This window comes from Pipra filicauda, unplaced genomic scaffold, assembly GCF_003945595.2.
Source record: "Pipra filicauda isolate LSUMZ 115617 unplaced genomic scaffold, ASM394559v2 scaffold930_size49779_pilon, whole genome shotgun sequence".
In the NCBI taxonomy this organism is placed as follows: Eukaryota; Metazoa; Chordata; class Aves; order Passeriformes; family Pipridae; genus Pipra; species Pipra filicauda.
Window position 1 is genome coordinate 21373 of NW_024105121.1, and position 22403 is coordinate 43775.

Consider the following 22403-nt stretch of genomic DNA (forward strand, 5'->3'; position numbering starts at 1 on the left):
CCTCTGGCAGGGCTAACCCTGTGGCTTTTCTGTCCAACGTGCTGTGCTGTGCTGTGTGCCTGCAGGTAAGAAAAGCGGGGAGTGCAGTCCTTCTGCTTTGCTTGCTGTGTCTCTTGGGTAGTGATTTTGGAGGGGAATCCCAGAGCGATTTGGTTTGAAGGGGACCTTCAAAGGCCATCCTGCCTTCCGTGGGCAGGGACACCTTCCGCTCTCATCCCCGGCTGGATGCTCCCAGTCCCATCCAGCCTGGCCTGGAACACTTGCAGGGATGGGGCAGGCTCAGCTTCCCTGTGCAGTGTGCTCTAATATCTCTCCACTGTCATCAGGAAAAATTTTGTCAGCGTGTTTTGTTCAACGATGGTAAGCAGGACCCGGGTGAAAATTGCATTCTCTGAGGTGCAGAGGGAAATAATTATCCTTTGAAGACAAATGTAATTCAGTTTTGCACGAGTCTTGTCTGCCTTATGTTTGAATTGCTTTCTATTCTAGGCAGTTGTTTTAAATTAAACTTTTATTTTGTGTCTCCCCCGCCCCCAGTATCCTGTCCAAGACCAAGCTACCTTTCCTCGTGGGAATGGACCGGCCGGGCTTTGGCAATCTGGCCCCTCGAAAGACTAAAGTGACCTCTTCCAGCAGGGGAAGACTGAAGCAAGCGGTGCCAGAAAGAACTGGAGTTTCTGGAGAATAAAAGCTGGAAGCGTGCCCCCGAAAATCCCCCCGGCTGGTCAGCGGTCTGACTTGCACGGACCGGTGGCCTTGGCCAGGAGCGGTCCTGCGGGAAGCGCCTTTGCCCAGGCTGTAATTTTAATTTCCATTGGATGCTTGGCAAAGCCCCCCTGGGTGAGCCCCAGTGCCTGGCAGGAGCGGAGCGGGCTTCCAGGAAGGTATTCACCTGGTCAGCGGCAGGAGCCATCCTACCTGAGGCCTCGGTGAGTGCTTTTTGGGTGACTGGACAGTGAAGCTGTGGGAATGACCTGGCTAGTGCTCGGTGTGGTCCTAATTAAGGTGTCTTTTACTCCGTGTTCCCAGGCTCCCTGTTTTCCTTCGGTCGCCGTGGGTGTGCCGGACGCCTCTGGCAGGACTAACCCCGTGGCTTTTCTGTCCAACGTGCTGTGCTGTGCTGTGTGTGCCTGCAGGTAAGAAAAGCTGGGAGTGCAGTCCCTCTGCTTTGCTCGCTGTGTCTCTTGGGGAGCGATTTTGGAGGGGAATCCCAGAGCGATTTGGTTTGAAGGGGACCTTCAAAGGCCAGCCTGTCTTCCGTGGGCAGGGACACCTTCCACTGTCCCCGGTTGCTCCCAGTCCCGTCCAGCCCGTCCTGGAACACTTGCAGGGATGGGGCAGGCTCAGCTTCCCTGTGCAGTGTGCTCTAATATCTCTCCACTGGCATCCTGAAAAATGTTGTCAGCGTGTTTTGTTGGAGGCCGGCGAGCAGGACCTGGGTGAAAAGGACATTCTCTGAGGTGCTGGGAGAAGGAGGACTCGTGCGGGCACCTCCAGAGACAGCGGGAACGGGAGCGTGCTGCGGAGAAGGAAAATTCCAGGGGGTGGGTGCCAGGAAATTTGTCCTTCCCTCGCCCTGTGCTCTGCACTCAGCAATGGGTCAAGTGCAGAAGTTTCCTGGGGACCCTGGGAAATGATGCCGGGTCTGCTAAGAAAAGTGGGGCCAAAGGAGCAGGACCTGGGTCTGCGAGCGTGGGAGAAACAAGGGCCGGGTCATCCTCTGCCTCCGGGAGGGAGGGCAGCAGGAAAGGCCACGGACTAAAGCACTGAAGGGCCGTTCCCCAGGGAGCCCCTGCCCAGCACTGAACTTGCTTGTGCACTTGCTGTCCCTTTCCCAGCGGAGCCGAAGCGTCGGGTGCGGGTGCCGGGGGCACGGAGCTGCCAAGGACAAACTGGGAGGGTGTTTGCGAGGGAAGGGGGCAGAAGGAGCTCTTGACGTGCTTTTTTTCCTTCTTCATCCCCCAGAATTGCCACGGGAGGAAATACTTCAGAGGGGCTTCCCTCCGGATAAGCCCTGAATGTGCCAGGAGGTTTCAGCCGGGAGGAAAGGAGCTGTGGAAGAAAAGCAGCCTAAAAATAGCCAGCGGGGATCAGCAGGTTTTCCAGCCAAGAAGCACAAGGAGAGAGATGAGGGAATCGGGTTCCAATTCCTAATGATTTGGTGGGTGCAGGAATGATTTGTGTGTGTTTTCCAGTCCCTTTTGATTCCTGGGATGATTTTAAAATGATGGCTTTAGCAATCAACTAAATCGGAGATGTTGTTTTTGTGAGGAAATGATGCCAAACAAATGCAGAGTTTTGGGTCAGTTTTGGGGATGATTTGGGTCAGTTTTTGGGGTCAGTTTGGGGTTATTTTTTGGGGTGATTTGGGTCAGTTTTGGGTCAGCTGTTGGGACGATTGGGGTCAGTTTTTGGGGTCAGTTTTGGGATGATTTGGGTCAGTTTTGGGTCAGTGTTTGGGGTGATTTGGGTCGGTTTTGGGTCAATTTTTGGGGAGCACTGGGTGTTACTGGGGGTTGTTGAGGAGCACTGGGTGTTACTGGGGAGCACTGGGAGAGACAATGAAAAATAAAGAGAATAAAAAATAAACGAAATATAAAAGGAAATATAAAATACAAAAGAAAATTAAAAAGAAAAAAGGCAAAAAAACTAAAAAGGAAATAAAATGAAAATGAAATAAAAGAGGAAAAAAAAAAAAGAAAAAAAAAGAAACCCCTTCTTGGGCACCCCGTTTCCTCTCCTCCCGCCCCCCGAACCGTAAATTGCGGGGTCATCACCCCTAAAATGTGAGACGGGGACCCCAAAATGCGGGTGGGGGAACCCCAGGGAGCCGAAAAAGCGGAGGGGGAGCCGCAGTAAGAAAGCGAAGCCGGGCGGTCGGGCGGCGGGGTGGGGGGGCAGGCAAGGGGGCGACGGCGGCGCGTGCGCAGTCGTTGGCAAGACGCCGGCGATCACGTGGTAAGTAAGGGCAGCCAGCAGCGGGACCGGCGACGCATGCGCAGTGGCTCTCGTGACGGTGCAGCGCTCCCCGCTCGAGTTAAGGGCCGGTTCCGGCGGCAGGGCGGGACTCGCGGTGTCCCGTCTCTCCCGGGGTGTGTGTGGGGGGAACAACACGAAGATTTTTTGGGGTGAAAGCGCAGAAATTAGCGAGGAGGGCCGGTAATTTGGGTAAACTGGGTCACCGGAAGTAGAGAGCGACCGGAAGTCCTCCAAGGCCCCGGCCCGGAAGTCCGCCAAGCCCACAGTAAAGATGGCGCCGCCAGGACCGGAACGACCACACTAAAGATGGCGGCCCCGGCCCGGAAGTCCGCCAAGCCCACAGTAAAGATGGCGCCGCCAGGACCGGAACGACCACACTAAAGATGGCGGCCCCGGCCCAGAAGTCCGCCAAGCCCACAGTAAAGATGGCGCCGCCAGGACCGGAACGACCACACTAAAGATGGCGGCGAGAGGCCCCCTCGCCTCAGAGAGGCGTCTATCCTGTTGCCTGACCTCCGCCGCGACCCGGACCCCCGCCCCGCGCCCGCAGCGCCGTCTCGCCGCGCCGCTTCCCGCTGTGGGGGCGGGGCGGGGGGCTCGGCGGCGCCGGGCGCGGGCGGCAGGTTCGTGGGCGGCGGCAGGCACCGGCGCGGGCAGCCCCCGTCTCGGAGCCGCGGCGCGCGAGGACCCCAGGCGGCGGGTGGGGGGGGCCGCGCGAGGGCCGCATGGGGCGCCGCGCCGCCCGCTCGTCCCGCTCCGCTCCCGCTCCCGCTCCGCTCCCGCTCCCGCTCCCGCCGTCCCCTGGAGATGCTATCGGGGCTGCGCCGCCGCCTCCCCCCCCCCCGGAAGCCTCCCACGGCGGCAGATCCGACGGAGATCGTCCCCGGGGGTAAGCTGGGCGCGGCGGGTGGGCGCGGCCGCTCTTCTGCCTCTCCCGCGGCCATCGGGGACTGCAGGCCGGGGAAGCGACAGGCAAGTTTCTCGCCTCTGCGGAGAAACTCGCACCTGCGTGCCGCCGCAGGGCCGGGTTCGGATGTGCCCTGGCATTGCACACGCACCACACCCCCCCGCGGGGAGGGTCTGCGCTGCCTCGGGGACCCTGTCTGTGCTGCAGGGAGAGAGAAATCCTTTGGGAAGCTGGGCTGGAAACAGCAACTCTGTGAACTGCTCAGCTTTTCCTAGGCAAGGGCAGGTTTTAGGGAAGAAAGGCCCGGACGCGCGAAAGGCGCCGCGGGTCTCGCCAAGGGGGGGGGGCGCGCGCGGCTGCAGCGCCGCGCGCGGCTGCAGTGCCGCTCCCGGCCGTGTCCGCCAGGCGGCGACTGTGAGGCAGGGCCTGGCGCTCGGGGGCGCTCTCGCAAGCGACGCTTGCCCTGGGAAAGCGGCGGGCTTTGGGCACTGCCGGCCTTCCCCCGGAGGGCCCGGGCTGGCCCAGCACCTGGCAAAACCTCTTAGGGAAAAGGCAAGGAACACCTGCGGTGGTTCTGCCCTTTCTTTAGCCAGGGACTGGAACACAGACAAAATCAGGGGGCTCTTTGACCTGGGCAGGCTCCCAGCATTTTTCAGCCTTCCTTAGCAGGGCATTCTCACCCTCTGAAAAGCTGAAAGGCTTTAACAGCTGGAGACGCGCCTGCAGCTGTGCAGATTAATGTCCTTTCTTTTAGGAAACGAAGGGGAGGTTTTCCTGTTGTGAGCCTAAATACCGAGTCTACTCTGCTTTTTCAATCAGGTGACGAAGCTTATGGAAAAAAAGACCAAAGGCCTCGAGGTGAGCACATTCTACCGAGTTCTGCTTTTCTGGGATCGGGTTGGGAAAATCACGTGAAATTCTAAAAAGCTTCTCTCCGTGTTTTCTAGTTGTTTTTTCAGCCTTGGTCTAAGTTTCATGTAGAAGAGGGCATAGAATTATTAGAACAGACAAACTAGACTTTCTCGGGAGAGATGGAAGAAAAGGCTGCTGATTGCAGTTCTGCTTTTCTTGTCTTCCCTTCGGCCGTCATTTTCTCTCCCCTGCTGTTCAAATAGGCAGCAATTAATTGCTCTGCTGAAGAGTTTGCTGTACTAAGTGTCTGTCAAATTGATGACTTCAACTCCAGATAGCACCTGCTCCTTAGTTACAAAAAGTTCCTCACAGGAAATTTTCAGGCGTGCCCATAAATCGCCTGGCTGTTTGTTTGGGAGAACAGGGTTTTCTCGTCTGTAACAGAATAGTCGTGGCATTTGCTATGGAATGCTGGTGGCAATCTAGTCAGAAGAGGACCCCGTGCTTCACTAATTTTGCCTTTTTGTTGTTCAGGGTGACTTCTTCCCAGGGATGTTCTTCTTGACCCCCCGGGGCAAATGGAGGTATTCACCTGGTCAGCGTCAGGAGCCATCCTAACTGAGGCCTCGGTGAGTGCTTTTTGTGTGACTGGACAGTGAAGCTGTGTGAATGACCTGGCTAGTGCTCGGTGTACTCCTAATTAAAGTGTCTTTTACTCCGTGTTCCCAGGCTCCCTCCTTCCCTTCGGTCGCCGTGGGTGTGCCGGACGCCTCTGGCAGGGCTAACCCTGTGGCTTTTCTGTCCAACGTGCTGTGCTGTGCTGTGCTGTGTGTGCCTGCAGGTAAGAAAAGCTGGGAGCGCAGTCCTTCTGCTTTGCTCGCTGTGTCTCTTGGGTAGTGATTTTGGAGGGGAATCCCAGAGCGATTTGGTTTGAAGGGGACCTTCAAAGGCCAGCCTGCCTTCCGTGGGCAGGGACACCTTCCGCTCTCATCCCCGGCTGGATGCTCCCAGTCCCATCCAGCCTGGCCTGGAACACTTGCAGGGATGGGGCAGGCTCAGCTTCCCTGTGCAGTGTGCTCTAATAGCTCTCCACTGGCATCAGGAAAAATTTTGTCAGCGTGTTTTGTTCAACGATGGTAAGCAGGACCCGGGTGAAAATGACATTCTGTTAGGTGCAGAGGGAAATAATTCTCCTTTGAAGCCAAATGGATTCAGATTTGCACGAGTCTTGTCTGCCTTATGTTTGAATTGCTTTCTATTCTAGGCAGTTGTTTTAAATTAAACTTTTATTTTGTGTCTCCCCCCCAGTATCCTGTCCAAGACAAAGCTACCTTTCCTCGTGGGAATGGACCGGCCGGGCTTTGGCAATCTGGCCCCTCGAAAGCCTTAAGTGACCTCTTCCAACAGGGGAAGACTGAAGCAAGCGGTGCCAGAAAGAACTGGAGCTTCTGGAGAATAAAAGCTGGAAGCGTGCCCCCAAAAATCCCCCGGGTGGTCAGTGGTCTGACTTGCACGGACCGGTGGCCTCGGCCAGGAGCGGTCCTGCGGGAAGCGCCTTTGCCCAGGCTGTAATTTTAATTTCCATTGGATGCTTGGCAAAGCCCCCCTGGGTGAGCCCCCGTGCCTGGCATGAGCGGAGCGGGCTTCCAGGGAGGTATTCACCTGGTCAGCGTCAGGAGCCATCCTAACTGAGGCGTCGGTGAGTGCTTTTTGTGTGACTGGCCGGTGAAGCTGTCTGTGGGAATGACCCGGCTATTGCTCGGTGTGGTCCTAATTAAGGTGTCTTTTACTCCGTGTTCCCAGGCTCCCTCCTTCCCTTCGGTCGCCGTGGGTGTGCCGGACGCCTCTGGCAGGACTAACCCCGTGGCTTTTCTGTCCAACGTGCTGTGCTGTGTGTGCCTGCAGGTAAGAAAAGCGGGGAGTGCAGTCCCTCTGCTTTGCTCGCTGTGTCTCTTGGGGAGTGATTTTGGAGGGGAATCCCAGAGAGCGATTTGGTTGGAAGGGGACCTTCAAAGGCCAGCCTGCCTTCCGTGGGCAGGGACACCTTCCACTGTCCCCGGTTGCTGCGAGTCCCGTCCAGCCCGGCCTGGAACACTTGCAGGGATGGGGCAGGCTCAGCTTCCCTGGGCAGTGTGCTCTAATATCTCTGCACTGGCATCCTGAAAAATGTCGTCAGCGGGTTTTGTTGGACGCCGGTAAGCAGGACCCGGGTGAAGAGGACATTCTCTGAGGTGCTGGGAGAAGGAGGACTCGTGCGGGCACCTCCAGAGACAGCGGGAATGGGAGCGTGCTGCGGAGAAGGAAAATTCCAGGGGGTGGGTGCCGAGAAATTTGTCCTTCCCTCGCCCTGTGCTCTGCACTCAGCAATGGGTCAAGTGCAGAAGTTTCCTGGGGACCCTGGGAAATGATGCCGGGTCTGCGAAGAAAAGTGGGGCCAAAGGAGCAGGACCTGGGTCTGCGAGCGTGGGAGAAACAAGGGCCGGGTCATCCTCTGCCTCCGGGAGGGAGGGCAGCAGGAAAGGCCACGGACTAAAGCACTGAAGTGCCGTTCCCCAGGGAGCCCCTGCCCAGCACTGACCTTGCTTGTGCACTTGCTGTCCCTTTCCCAGCGGAGCCGAAGCGTCGGGTGCGGGTGCCGGGGGCACGGAGCTGCCAAGGACAAACTGGGAGGGTGTTTGCGAGGGAAGGGGGCAGAAGGAGCTCTTGACGTGCTTTTTTTCCTTCTTCATCCCACAGAATTGCCACGGGAGGAAATACTTCAGAGGGGCTTCCCTCCGGATAAGCCCTGAATGTGCCAGGAGGTTTCAGCCGGGAGGAAAGGAGCTGTGGAAGAAAAGCAGCCTAAAAATAGCCAGCGGGGATCATCAGGTTTTCCAGCCAAGAAGCACAAGGAGAGAGATGAGGGAATCGGGTTCCAATTCCTAATGATTTGGTGGGTGCAGGAATGACTTGTGTGGGTTTTCCAGTGCCTTTTGATTCCTGAGATGGTTTTAAAATGATGGCTTTAGCAATCAACTAAATCGGAGATGTTGTTTTTGAGAGGAAATGGTGCCAAATAAATGCAGAGTTTTGGGTCAGTTTTGGGATGATTTGGGTCATTTTTTGGGGTCAGTTTGGGGTTATTGTTTGGGTGATTTGGGTCAGTTTTGGGTCAGCTTTTGGGATGATTTGGGTCAGTTTTGGGTCAGCTTTTGGGGATGATTTGGGTCAGTTTTTGGGGTCAGTTTTGGATCATTGTTTGGTGTGATTTGGGTCGGTTTTGGGTCAATTTTTGGGGAGCACTGGGTGTTACTGGGGGTTGTTGGGGAGCACTGGGTGTTTACTGGGGAGCACTGGGTGTTACTGGGGGTTGTTGAGGAGCACTGGGTGTTACTGGGGAGCACTGGGAGAGACAATGAAAAATAAAGAGAATAAAAAATAAACGAAATATAAAAGGAAATATAAAATACAAAAGAAAATTTAAAAAAATAAAAGCAAAAAAACTAAAAAGGAAATAAAATGAAAATGAAATAAAAGAGAAAAAAAGAAAAAAAAAAAAAGAAACCCCTTCTTGGGCACCCCGTTTCCTCTCCTCCCGCCCCCCGACCCGTAAATTGCGGGGTCATCACCCCTCAAATGTGAGACGGGGATCCCAAAATGCGGGTGGGGGAACCCCAGGGAGCCGGAAAAGCGGAGGGGGAGCCGCAGTAAGAAAGCGAAGCCGGGCGGTCGGGCGGCGGGGTGGGGGGGAAGCCAGGGTGGCGACGGCGGCGCGTGCGCAGTCGTTGGCAAGACGCCGGCGATCACGTGGTAAGTAAGGGCAGCCAGGAGCGGGACCGGCGACGCATGCGCAGTGGCTCTCGTGGCGGTGCAGCGCTCCCCGCTCGAGTTAAGGGCCGGTTCCGGCGGCAGGGCGGGACTGGCGGTCTCCCGTCTCTGGCGGGGTGTGTGTGGGGGGAATAACGTGAAGATTTTTTGGGGTGAAAGCGCAGAAATTAGCGAGGAGGGCCGGTAATTTGGGTAAACTCGGTCACCGGAAGTAGAGAGCGACCGGAAGTCCTCCAAGGCCCCGGCCCGGCAGTCCGCCAAGCCCACCGTAAAGATGGCGCCGCCAGGACCGGAACGACCACACTAAAGATGGCGGCCCCGGCCCGGAAGTTCGCCCCGACGCCACACTCAAGATGGCGCCGCCAGGACCGGAACTTCGCCGAGGCCACACTCAAGATGGCGGCGAGAGGCCCCCGCCCTGGCCTCAGAGAGGCGTCTATCCTGTTGCCTGACCTCCGCCGCGACCCGGACCCCCGCCCCGCGCCCGCAGCGCCGTCTCGCCGCGCCGCTTCCCGCTGCGGGGACGGGGCGGGGCGCTCGGCGGCGCCGGGCGCGGGCGGCAGGTTCGCGGGCGGCGGCAGGCACCGGCGCGGGCAGACCCCTCTCGCGCCGCGGCGCGCCGCGCACGCGCGACGATCCCACGCGGTCGCCGTCCTCCCGCCCCGTTCCGCCCCGCCCCGCTCCGCTCCGCTCCCGGTCGGTCCCGCCGTGCCCCGGAGATGCTGTCGGGGCTGCGCCGCCGCCTCCCCCCCCCCCCGGAAGCGACCCACGGCGGCAGATCCGACGGAGATCGTCCCCGGGGTAACCTGGGCGCGGCGGGGGGGGGGGCGCGGCCGCTTTTCTGCCTCTCCCGCGACCATCGGCGACTGCAGGCAGGGGAAGCGACAGGCAAGTTTCTCGCCTCTGCGGAGAAACTTGCACCTGCGTGCCGCCGCAGGGCCGGGTTCGGATGTGCCCTGGCATTGCACACGCACCACACCCCCCCGCGGGGAGAGTCTGCGCTGCCTCGGGGACCCTGTCTGTGCTGCCGGGAGAGAGAAATCCTTTGGGAAGCTGGGCTGGAAACAGCAACTCTGTGAACTGCTCAGCTTTTCATAGGCAAGGGCAGGTTTTAGGGAAGAAAGGCCCGGACGCGCGAAAGGCGCCGCGGGTCTCGCCAAGGGGGGGGGGGGGGCGCGCGGCTGCAGTGCCGCTCCCGGCCGTGTCCGCCAGGCGGCGACTGTGAGGCAGGGCCCGGCGCTCGGGGGCGCTCTGGCAAACGACGCTTGCCCTGGGAAAGCGGCGGGCTTTGGCCACTGCCGGCCTTCCCCCGCAGTGCCCGGGCTGGCCCAGCGCCTGGCAAAACCTCTTAGGGAAAAGGCAAGGAACACCTGCGGTGGTTCTGCCCTTTCTTTAGCCAGGGACTGGAACACAGACAAAATCAAGGGGCTCTTTGACCTGGGCAGGCTCCGAGCATTTTTCAGCCTTCCTTAGCAGGGCATTCTCACCCTCTGAAAAGCTGAAAGGCTTTAACAGCTGGAGACGCGCCTGCAGCTGTGCAGATTAATGTCCTTTCTTTTAGGAAACGAAGGGGAAGGTTTCCTGTTGTGAGCCTAAATACCGAGTCTACTCTGCTTTTTCAATCAGGTGACGAAGCTTATGGAAAAAAAGACCAAAGGCCTCGAGGTGAGTCCATTCTACCCAGTTCTGCTTTTCTGGGATCGGGTTGGGAAAATCACGTGAAATTCTGAAAAGCTTCTCTCCGTGTTTTCTAGTTGTTTTTTCAGCCTTGGTGTAAGTTTCATGTAGAAAAGGGCATAGAATTGTTAGAACAGAGAAACACGACTTTCTCGGGAGAGATGGAAGAAAAGGCTGCTGATTCCAGTTCTGCTTTTCTTGTCTTCTGTTAGACTGTCATTTTCTCTCCCCTACTGTTCAAACAGGCAGCAATTAATTGCTCTGCTGAAGAGTTTGCTGTACTAAGTGTCTGTCAAATCGATGCCTTCAACTCAAGATAGCACCTGCTCCTTAGTTACAAAAAGTTCCTCACAGGAAATTTTCAGGCGTGCCCATAAACCTCCTGGCTGTTTGTTTGGGAGTACAGGGTTTTCTCGTCTGTAACAGAATAGTCGTGGCATTTGCTATGGAATGCTGGTGGCAATCTAGTCAGAAGAGGCCCCCGTGCTTCACTAATTTTGCCTTTTTGTTGTTCAGGGTGACTTCTTCCCAGGGATGTTCTTCTTGACCCCCCGGGGCAAACGGAGGTGTCAGCGTCAGGAGCCATCCTAACTGAGGCCCTGGTAGGTCAGTGCTTTTTGTGTGACCGGACGGTGAAGCTGTCTGTGGGAATGACCTGGCTAGTGCTCGGTGTGGTCCTAATTAAGGTGTCTTTTACTCCGTGTTCCCAGGCTCCCTCTTTCCCTTCGGTCGCCGTGGGTGTGCCGGACGCCTCTGGCAGGACTAACCCCGTGGCTTTTCTGTCCAACGTGCTGTGCTGTGCTGTGCTGTGTGTGCCTGCAGGTAAGAAAAGCGGGGAGTGCAGTCCCTCTGCTTTGCTCGCTGTGTCTCTTGGGGAGTGATTTTGGAGGGGAATCCCAGAGCGATTTGGTTTGAAGGGGACCTTCAAAGGCCAGCCTGCCTTCCGTGGGCAGGGACACCTTCCGCTCTCATCCCCGGCTGGATGCTCCCAGTCCCGTCCAGCCTGGCCTGGAACACTTGCAGGGATGGGGCAGGCTCAGCTTCCCTGGGCAGTGTGCTCTAATATCTCTCCACTGGCATCCTGAAAAATGTCGTCAGCGTGTTTTGTTCGACGATGGTAAGCAGGACCCGGGTGAAGAGGACATTCTGTTAGGTGCAGAGGGAAATAATTCTCCTTTGAAGCCAAATGGATTCAGATTTGCACGAGTCTGGTCTGCCTTATGTTTGAATTGCTTTCTATTCTAGGCAGTTGTTTTAAATTAAACTTTTATTTTGTGTCTCCCCCCCAGTATCCTGTCCAAGACAAAGCTACCTTTCCTCGTGGGAATGGACCGGCCGGGCTTTGGCAATCTGGCCCCTCGAAAGCCTTAAGTGACCTCTTCCAACAGGGGAAGACTGAAGCAAGCGGTGCCAGACAGAACTGGAGTTTCTGGAGAATAAAAGCTGGAAGCGTGCCCCCGAAAATCCCCCCGGCTGGTCAGCGGTCTGACTTGCACGGACCGGTGGCCTTGGCCAGGAGCGGTCCTGCGGGAAGCGCCTTTGCCCAGGCTGTAATTTTAATTTCCATTGGATGCTTGGCAAAGCCCCCCTGGGTGAGCCCCAGTGCCTGGCAGGAGCGGAGCGGGCTTCCAGGGAGGTATTCACCTGGTCAGCGTCAGGAGCCATCCTACCTGAGGCCTCGGTGAGTGCTTTTTGTGTGACTGGACAGTGAAGCTGTGGGAATGACCTGGCTAGTGCTCGGTGTGGTCCTAATTAAGGTGTCTTTTACTCCGTGTTCCCAGGCTCCCTGTTTTCCCTTCGGTCGCCGTGGGTGTGCCGGACGCCTCTGGCAGGACTAACCCCGTGGCTTTTCTGTCCAACGTGCTGTGCTGTGCTGTGTGTGCCTGCAGGTAAGAAAAGCGGGGAGTGCAGTCCCTCTGCTTTGCTCGCTGTGTCTCTTGGGGAGTGATTTTGGAGGGGAATCCCAGAGCGATTTGGTTTGAAGGGGACCTTCAAAGGCCAGCCTGCCTTCCGTGGGCAGGGACACCTTCCACTGTCCCCGGTTGCTGCGAGTCCCGTCCAGCCCGGCCTGGAACACTTGCAGGGATGGGGCAGGCTCAGCTTCCCTGGGCAGTGTGCTCTAATATCTCTCCACTGGCATCCTGAAAAATGTCGTCAGCGTGTTTTGTTGGACGCCGGTAAGCAGGACCCGGGTGAAGAGGACATTCTCTGAGGTGCTGGGAGAAGGAGGACTCGTGCGGGCACCTCCAGAGACAGCGGGAACGGGAGCGTGCTGCGGAGAAGGAAAATTCCAGGGGGTGGGTGCCGAGAAATTTGTCCTTCCCTCGCCCTGTGCTCTGCACTCAGCAATGGGTCAAGTGCAGAAGTTTCCTGGGGACCCTGGGAAATGATGCCGGGTCTGCTAAGAAAAGTGGGGCCAAAGGAGCAGGACCTGGGTCTGCGAGCGTGGGAGAAACAAGGGCCGGGTCATCCTCTGCCTCCGGGAGGGAGGGCAGCAGGAAAGGCCACGGACTAAAGCACTGAAGTGCCGTTCCCCAGGGAGCCCCTGCCCAGCACTGAACTTGCTTGTGCACTTGCTGTCCCTTTCCCAGCGGAGCCGAAGCGTCGGGTGCGGGTGCCGGGGGGATGGAGCTGCCAAGGACAAACTGGGAGGGTGTTTGCGAGGGAAGGGGGGAGAAGGAGCTCTTGACGTGCTTTTTTTCCTTCTTCATCCCACAGAATTGCCACGGGAGGAAATACTTCAGAGGGGCTTCCCTCCGGATAAGCCCTGAATGTGCCAGGAGGTTTCAGCCGGGAGGAAAGGAGCTGTGGAAGAAAAGCAGCCTAAAAATAGCCAGCGGGGATCATCAGGTTTTCCAGCCAAGAAGCACAAGGAGAGAGATGAGGGAATGGGGTTCCAATTCCTAATGATTTGGTGGGTGCAGGAATGATTTGTGTGTGTTTTCCAGTGCCTTTTGATTCCTGAGATGGTTTTAAAATGATGGCTTTAGCAATCAACTAAATCGGAGATGTTGTTTCTGGGAGGAAATGGTGCCAAATAAATGCAGAGTTTTGGGTCAGGTTTTGGGATGATTTGGGTCAGGTTTTGGGGTCAGTTTGGGGTCACTGTTTGGGGTGATTGGGGTCAGTTTTGGGTCAGCTTTTGGGATGATTTGGGTCAGGTTTTGGGGTCAGTTTGGGGTCAGCTTTTGGGGTGATTTGGGTCGGTTTTGGGTCAATTTTTGGGGAGCACTGGGTGTTCCTGGGGGTTGTTGGGGAGCACTGGGTGTTTACTGGGGAGCACTGGGAGAGAAGATGAAAAATAAAGAGAATAAAAAATAAACGAAATAAAAAAATGAAACATAAAAAACAAAAGAAAATTAAAAAAAAAAAGGCAAAAAAACCTAAAAAGGAAATAAAATGAAAATGAAATAAAAGAGAAAAAAAAAAAGAAAAAAAAAAAGAAACCCCTTCTTGGGCACCCCGTTTCCTCTCCTCCCGCCCCCCGACCCGTAAATTGCGGGGTCATCACCCCTCAAATGTGAGACGGGGATCCCAAAATGCGGGTGGGGGAACCCCAGGGAGCCGGAAAAGCGGAGGGGGCGCCGCAGTAAGAAAGCGAAGCCGGGCGGTCGGGCGGCGGGGTGGGGGGGGCAGGCAAGGTGGCGACGGCGGCGCGTGCGCAGTCGTTGGCACGACGCCGGCGATCACGTGGTAAGTAAGGGCAGCCAGGAGCGGGACCGGCGACGCATGCGCAGTGGCTCTCGTGGCGGTGCAGCGCTCCCCGCTCGAGTTAAGGGCCGGTTCCGGCGGCAGGGCGGGACTGGCGGTCTCCCGTCTCTGGCGGGGTGTGTGTGGGGGAATAACGTGAAGATTTTTTGGGGTGAAAGCGCAGAAATTAGCGAGGAGGGCCGGTAATTTGGGTAAACTCGGTCACCGGAAGTAGAGAGCGACCGGAAGTCCTCCAAGGCCCCGGCCCGGCAGTCCGCCAAGCCCCCAGTAAAGATGGCGCCGCCAGGACCGGAACGACCACACTAAAGATGGCGGCCCCGGCCCGGAAGTTCGCCCCGACGCCACACTCAAGATGGCGCCGCCAGGACCGGAACTTAGCCGAGGCCACACTCAAGATGGCGGCGAGAGGCCCCCGCCCTGGCCTCAGAGAGGCGTCTATCCTGTTGCCTGACCTCCGCCGCGACCCGGACCCCCGCCCCGCGCCCGCAGCGCCGTCTCGCCGCGCCGCTTCCCGCTGTGGGGACGGGGCGGGGCGCTCGGCGGCGCCGGGCGCGGGCGGCAGGTTCGCGGGCGGCGGCAGGCACCGGCGCGGGCAGACCCCTCTCGCGCCGCGCCGCGCCGCGCACGCGCGACGATCCCACGCGGTCGCCGTCCTCCCGCCCCGTTCCGCCCCGCCCCGCTCCGCTCCGCTCCCGGTCGGTCCCGCCGTGCCCCGGAGATGCTGTCGGGGCTGCGCCGCCGCCTCCCCCCCCCCCGGAAGCGACCCACGGCGGCAGATCCGACGTCGGGCTCTGCAGGAGATCGTCGCCGGGGTAAGCGGGGGCCCGGCGGGGGGGCGGCGGCCGCTCTTCTGCCTCTCCCGCGGCCAGCGGGGCCTGCAGGCAGGGGAAGCGACGGGCAGCTTTCTCGCCTCTGCGGAGAAACTTGCACCTGCGTGCCGCCACAGGGCCGGGTTCGGATGTGCCCTGGCATTGCACACGCACCACACCCCCCCGCGGGGAGGGTCTGCGCTGCCTCGGGGACCCTGTCTGTGCTGCCGGGAGGGAGAAATCCTTTGGGAAGCTGGGCTGGAAACAGCAACTCTGTGAACTGCTCAGCTTTTCCTAGGCAAGGGCAGGTTTTAGGGAAGAAAGGCCCGGACGCGCGAAAGGCGCCGCGGGTCTCGCCAAGGGGGGGGGGGGGCGCGCGGCTGCAGTGCCGCTCCCGGCCGTGTCCGCCAGGCGGCGACTGTGAGGCAGGGCCCGGCGCTCGGGGGCGCTCTGGCAAGCGACGCTTGCCCTGGGAAAGCGGCGGCCTTTGGCCACTGCCGGCCTTCCCCCGCAGTGCCCGGGCTGGCCCAGCGCCTGGCAAAACCTCGTAGGGAAAAGGCAAGCAACACCTGCGGTGGTTCTGCCCTTTCTTTAGCCAGGGACTGCAACACAGACAAAATCAAGGGGCTCTTTGACCTGGGCAGGCTCCCAGCATTTTTCAGCCTTCCTTAACAGGGCATTCTCACCCTCTGAAAAGCTGAAAGGCTTTAACAGCTGGAGACGCGCCTGCAGCTGTGCAGATTAATGTCCTTTCTTTTAGGAAACGAAGGGGAAGTTTTCCTGTTGTGAGCCTAAATACCGAGTCTACTCTGCTTTTTCAATCAGGTGACGAAGCTTATGGAAAAAAAGACCAAAGGCCTCGAGGTGAGTCCATTCTACCCAGTTCTGCTTTTCTGGGATCGGGTTGGGAACATCACGTGAAATTCTGAAAAGCTTCTCTCCGTGTTTTCTAGTTGTTTTTTCAGCCTTGGTGTAAGTTTCATGTAGAAAAGGGCATAGAATTGTTAGAACAGAGAAACACGACTTTCTCGGGAGAGATGGAAGAAAAGGCTGCTGATTCCAGTTCTGCTTTTCTTGTCTTCTGTTAGACTGTCATTTTCTCTCCCCTACTCTTCAAACAGGCAGCAATTAATTGCTCTGCTGAAGAGTTTGCTGTACTAAGTGTCTGTCAAATCGATGCCTTCAACTCAAGATAGCACCTGCTCCTTAGTTACCAAAAGCTCCTCACAGGAAATTTTCAGGCGTGCCCATAAACCTCCTGGCTGTTTGTTTGGGAGTACAGGGTTTTCTCGTCTGTAACAGAATAGTCGTGGCATTTGCTATGGAATGCTGGTGGCAATCTAGTCAGAAGAGGCCCCCGTGCTTCACTACTTTTGCCTTTTTGTTGTTCAGGGTGACTTCTTCCCAGGGATGTTCTTCTTGACCCCCCGGGGCAAACGGAGGTGTCAGCGTCAGGAGCCATCCTAACTGGGGCCCTGGTAGGTCAGTGCTTTTTGTGTGACCGGACGGTGAAGCTGTCTGTGGGAATGACCTGGCTAGTGCTCGGTGTGGTCCTAATTAAGGTGTCTTTTACTCCGTGTTCCCAGGCTCCCTGTTTCCCTTCGGTCGCCGTGGGTGTGCCGGACGCCTCTGGCAGGACTAACCCCGTGGCTTTTCTGTCCAACGTGCTGTGCTGTGCTGTGCTGTGCTGTGTGTGCCTGCAGGTAAGAAAAGCGGGGAGTGCAGTCCCTCTGCTTTGCTCGCTGTGTCTCTTGGGGAGTGATTTTGGAGGGGAATCCCAGAGCGATTCGGTTTGAAGGGGACCTTCAAAGGCCAGCCTGCCTTCCGTGGGCAGGGACACCTTCCGCTCTCATCCCCGGCTGGATGCTCCCAGTCCCGTCCAGCCCGGCCTGGAACACTTGCAGGGATGGGGAAGGCTCAGCTTCCCTGGGCAGTGTGCTCTAATATCTCTGCACTGGCATCCTGAAAAATGTCGTCAGCGTGTTTTGTTCAACGATGGTAAGCAGGACCCGGGTGAAGAGGACATTCTGTTCGGTGCAGAGGGAAATAATTCTCCTTTGAAGCCAAATGGATTCAGATTTGCACGAGTCTTGTCTGCCTTATGTTTGAATTGCTTTCTATTCTAGGCAGTTGTTTTAAATTAAACTTTTATTTTGTGTCTCCCCCCCCGTATCGTGTCCAAGACAAAGCTACCTTTCCTCGTGGGAATGGACCGGCCGGGCTTTGGCAGTCTGGCCCCTCGAAAGCCTTAAGTGACCTCTTCCAACAGGGGAAGACTGAAGCAAGCGGTGCCAGACAGAACTGGAGTTTCTGGAGAATAAAGGCTGGAAGCGTGCCCCCGAAAATCCCCCCGGCTGGTCAGCGGTCTGACTTGCACGGACCGGTGGCCTTGGCCAGGAGCGGTCCTGCGGGAAGCGCCTTTGCCCAGGCTGTAATTTTAATTTCCATTGGATGCTTGGCACAGCCCCCCTGGGTGAGCCCCAGTGCCTGGCAGGAGCGGAGCGGGCTTCCAGGGAGGTATTCACCTGGTCAGCGGCAGGAGCCATCCTACCTGAGGCCTCGGTGAGTGCTTTTTGTGTGACGGGACAGTGAAGCTGTGGGAATGACCTGGCTAGTGCCCGGTGTGGTCCTAATTAAGGTGTCTTTTACTCCGTGTTCCCAGGCTCCCTGTTTTCCTTCGGTCGCCGTGGGTGTGCCGGACGCCTCTGGCAGGACTAACCCCGTGGCTTTTCTGTCCAACGTGCTGTGCTGTGCTGTGCGTGCCTGCAGGTAAGAAAAGCGGGGAGTGCAGTCCCTCTGCTTTGCTCGCTGTGTCTCTTGGGGAGCGATTTTGGAGGGGAATCCCAGAGCGATTCGGTTTGAAGGGGACCTTCAAAGGCCAGCCTGCCTTCCGTGGGCAGGGACACCTTCCACTGTCCCCGGTTGCTGCGAGTCCCGTCCAGCCCGGCCTGGAACACTTGCAGGGATGGGGCAGGCTCAGCTTCCCTGGGCAGTGTGCTCTAATATCTCCACTGGCATCCTGAAAAATGTCGTCAGCGTGTTTTGTTGGACGCCGGTAAGCAGGACCCGGGTGAAGAGGACATTCTCTGAGGTGCTGGGAGAAGGAGGACTCGTGCGGGCACCTCCAGAGACCGCGGGAACGGGAGCGTGCTGCGGAGAAGGAAAATTCCAGGGGGTGGGTGCCGAGAAATTTGTCCTTCCCTCGCCCTGTGCTCTGCACTCAGCAATGGGTCAAGTGCAGAAGTTTCCTGGGGACCCTGGGAAATGATGCCGGGTCTGCTAAGAAAAGTGGGGCCAAAGGAGCAGGACCTGGGTCTGCGAGCGTGGGAGAAACAAGGGCCGGGTCATCCTCTGCCTCCAGGAGGGAGGGCAGCAGGAAAGGCCACGGACTAAAGCACTGAAGTGCCGTTCCCCAGGGAGCCCCTGCCCAGCACTGAACTTGCTTGTGCACTTGCTGTCCCTTTCCCAGCGGAGCCGAAGCGTCGGGTGCGGGTGCCGGGGGCATGGAGCTGCCAAGGACAAACTGGGAGGGTGTTTGCGAGGGAAGGGGGGAGAAGGAGCTCTTGACGTGCTTTTTTTCCTTCTTCATCCCACAGAATTGCCCCGGGAGGAAATACTTCAGAGGGGCTTCCCTCCGGATAAGCCCTGAATGTGCCAGGAGGTTTCAGCCGGGAGGAAAGGAGCTGTGGAAGAAAAGCAGCCTAAAAATAGCCAGCGGGGATCATCAGGTTTTCCAGCCAAGAAGCACAAGGAGAGAGATGAGGGAATCGGGTTCCAATTCCTAATGCTTTGGTGGGTGCAGGAATGATTTCTGTGTGTTTTCCGTGCCTTTTGATTCCTGAGGATGGTTTTTACAATGATGGGCTTTAGCACTCAACTCACTTCGAGATGTGGTATTTCTGGGAGGAAAGGGTGCCAATAAATGCAGAGTTTGGGTCAGAGTTTTTGGGATGATTTGGGTAGGTTTTGGGGTCAGTTTGGGGTCAATGTTTGGGGTGATTGGGGTCAGTTTTTGGGGTCAGTTTTGGATCATTGTTTGGTGTGATTTGGGTCGGTTTTGGGTCAATTTTTGGGGAGCACTGGGTGTTACTGGGGGTTGTTGGGGAGCACTGGGTGTTTACTGGGGAGCACTGGGTGTTACTGGGGGTTGTTGAGGAGCACTGGGTGTTACTGGGGAGCACTGGGAGAGACAATGAAAAATAAAGAGAATAAAAAATAAACGAAATATAAAAGGAAATATAAAATACAAAAGAAAATTTAAAAAAATAAAAGCAAAAACCATAAGTCGATACCATGCACTGCCCATACGCGCACACAACATCCACCACAGAAGCAAACCTTCTTGGGCACCCCGTTTCCTCTCCTCCCGCCCCCCGACCCGTAAATTGCGGGGTCATCACCCCTCAAATGTGAGACGGGGATCCCAAAATGCGGGTGGGGGAACCCCAGGGAGCCGAAAAAGCGGAGGGGGGGCCGCAGTAAGAAAGCGAAGCCGGGCGGTCGGGCGGCGGGGTGGGGGGGGGCAGGCAAGGTGGCGACGGCGGCGCGTGCGCAGTCGTTGGCAAGACGCCGGCGATCACGTGGTAAGTAAGGGCAGCCAGGAGCGGCGGGACCGGCGACGCATGCGCAGTGGCTCTCGTGGCGGTGCAGCGCTCCCCGCTCGAGTAAAGGGCCGGTTCCGGCGGCAGGGCGGGACTGGCGGTCTCCCGTCTCTGGCGGGGTGTGTGTGGGGGGAATAACGTGAAGATTTTTTGGGGTGAAAGCGCAGAAATTAGCGAGGAGGGCCGGTAATTTGGGTAAACTCGGTCACCGGAAGTAGAGAGCGACCGGAAGTCCTCCGAGGCCCCGGCCCGGCAGTCCGCCAAGCCCACAGTAAAGATGGCGCCGCCAGGACCGGAACGACCACACTAAAGATGGCGGCCCCGGCCCGGAAGTTCGCCCCGACGCCACACGCAAGATGGCGCCGCCAGGACCGGAACTTAGCCGAGGCCACACTCAAGATGGCGGCGAGAGGCCCCCGCCCTGGCCTCAGAGAGGCGTCTATCCTGTTGCCTGACCTCCGCCGCGACCCGGACCCCCGCCCCGCGCCCGCAGCGCCGTCTCGCCGCGCCGCTTCCCGCTGTGGGGACGGGGCGGGGCGCGCGGCGGCGCCGGGCGCGGGCGGCAGGTTCGCGGGCGGCGGCAGGCACCGGCGCGGGCAGACCCCTCTCGCGCCGCGGCGCGCCGCGCACGCGCGACGATCCCACGCGGTCGCCGTCCTCCCGCCCCGTTCCGCCCCCTTCCGCTCCGCTCCGCTCCGCTCCCGGTCGGTCCCGCCGTGCCCCGGAGATGCTGTCGGGGCTGCGCCGCCGCCTCCCCCCCCCCCCGGAAGCGACCCACGGCGGCAGATCCGACGTCGGGCTCTGCAGGAGATCGTCGCCGGGGTAAGCGGGGGCCCGGCGGGGGGGCGGCGGCCGCTCTTCTGCCTCTCCCGCGGCCAGCGGGGCCTGCAGGCAGGGGAAGCGACGGGCAGCTTTCTCGCCTCTGCGGAGAAACTTGCACCTGCGTGCCGCCGCAGGGCCGGGTTCGGATGTGCCCTGGCATTGCACACGCACCACACCCCCCCGCGGGGAGGGTCTGCGCTGCCTCGGGGACCCTGTCTGTGCGGCCGGGAGAGAGAAATCCTTTGGGAAGCTGGGCTGGAAACAGCAACTCTGTGAACTGCTCAGCTTTTCCTAGGCAAGGGCAGGTTTTAGGGAAGAAAGGCCCGGACGCGCGAAAGGCGCCGCGGGTCTCGCCAAGGGGGGGGGGGGGCGCGCGGCTGCAGTGCCGCTCCCGGCCGTGTCCGCCAGGCGGCGACTGTGAGGCAGGGCCCGGCGCTCGGGGGCGCTCTGGCAAGCGACGCTTGCCCTGGGAAAGCGGCGGGCTTTGGCCACTGCCGGCCTTCCCCCGCAGTGCCCGGGCTGGCCCAGCGCCTGGCAAAACCTCGTAGGGAAAAGGCAAGCAACACCTGCGGTGGTTCTGCCCTTTCTTTAGCCAGGGACTGGAACACAGACAAAATCAAGGGGCTCTTTGACATGGGCAGGCTCCCAGCATTTTTCAGCCTTCCTTAGCAGGGCATTCTCACCCTCTGAAAAGCTGAAAGGCTTTAACAGCTGGAGACGCGCCTGCAGCTGTGCAGATTAATGGAGTTTCTTTGAGGAAACGAAGGGGAGGGTTTCCTGTTGTGAGCCTAAATACCGAGTCTACTCTGCTTTTTCAATCAGGTGACGAAGCTTATGGAAAAAAAGACCAAGGGCCTCGAGGTGAGTCCATTCTACCCAGTTCTGCTTTTCTGGGATCGGGTTGGGAAAATCACGTGAAATTCTGAAAAGCTTCTCTCCGTGTTTTCTAGTTGTTTTTTCAGCCTTGGTGTAAGTTTCATGTAGAAAAGGGCATAGAATTGTTAGAACAGAGAAACACGACTTTCTCGGGAGAGATGGAAGAAAGGCTGCTGATTCCAGTTCTGCTTTTCTTGTCTTCTGTTAGACTGTCATTTTCTCTCCCCTACTGTTCAAACAGGCAGCAAGTAATTGCTCTGCTGAAGAGTTTGCTGTACTAAGTGTCTGTCAAATCGATGCCTTCAACTCAAGATAGCACCTGCTCCTTAGTTACAAAAAGCTCCTCACGGGAAATTTTCAGGCGTGCCCATAAACCTCCTGGCTGTTTGTTTGGGAGTACAGGGTTTTCTCGTCTGTAACAGAATAGTCGTGGCATTTGCTATGGAATGCTGGTGGCAATCTAGTCAGAAGAGGACCCCGTGCTTCACTAATTTTGCCTTTTTGTTGTTCAGGGTGACTTCTTCCCAGGGATGTTCTTCTTGACCCCCCGGGGCAAACGGAGGTGTCAGCGTCAGGAGCCATCCTAACCGAGGCCCTGGTAGGTCAGTGCTTTTTGTGTGACCGGACGGTGAAGCTGTCTGTGGGAATGACCTGGCTAGTGCTCGGTGTGGTCCTAATTAAGGTGTCTTTTACTCCGTGTTCCCGGGCTCCCTGTTTTCCTTCGGTCGCCGTGGGTGTGCCGGACGCCTCTGGCAGGACTAACCCCGTGGCTTTTCTGTCCAACGTGCTGTGCTGTGCTGTGTGTGCCTGCAGGTAAGAAAAGCGGGGAGTGCAGTCCCTCTGCTTTGCTCGCTGTGTCTCTTGGGGAGGGATTTTGGAGGGGAATCCCAGAGCGATTTGGTTTGAAGGGGACCTTCAAAGGCCAGCCTGCCTTCCGTGGGCAGGGACACCTTCCGCTCTCATCCCCGGCTGGATGCTCCCAGTCCCGTCCAGCCCGGCCTGGAACACTTGCAGGGCTGGGGCAGGCTCAGCTTCCCTGGGCAGTGTGCTCTAATATCTCTGCACTGGCATCCTGAAAAAGGTCGTCAGCGTGTTTTGTTCAACGATGGTAAGCAGGACCCGGGTGAAGAGGACATTCTGTTAGGTGCAGAGGGAAATAATTCTCCTTTGAAGCCAAATGGATTCAGATTTGCACGAGTCTTGTCTGCCTTATGTTTGAATTGCTTTCTATTCTAGGCAGTTGTTTTAAATTAAACTTTTATTTTGTGTCGCCCCCCCAGTATCCTGTCCAAGACAAAGCTACCTTTCCTCGTGGGAATGGACCGGCCGGGCTTTGGCAGTCTGGCCCCTCGAAAGCCTTAA

The 22403-nt window shown here is 57.8% G+C and overlaps 2 long non-coding RNA genes across 3 annotated transcripts; both read left to right on the forward strand.

The window, feature by feature from the left end:
* Positions 1-10168: 10168 nt before the first annotated feature.
* Positions 10169-10977, forward strand: LOC120325313. 2 transcript variants are annotated; one of them, XR_005567247.1, is made up of 3 exons: positions 10169-10210; positions 10739-10824; positions 10933-10977. It is a non-coding gene; the product is annotated as an uncharacterized LOC120325313 (long non-coding RNA). The 2 variants fall into 2 exon arrangements; XR_005567248.1 differs by having other exon boundaries at positions 10739-10828; positions 10933-10973.
* A 3669-nt stretch (positions 10978-14646) lies between these two features.
* LOC120325312 lies at positions 14647-16220 on the forward strand. Its single transcript, XR_005567246.1, has 3 exons — positions 14647-14745; positions 15568-15606; positions 16135-16220. It is a non-coding gene; the product is annotated as an uncharacterized LOC120325312 (long non-coding RNA).
* The last annotated feature ends 6183 nt before the right edge of the window (positions 16221-22403 follow it).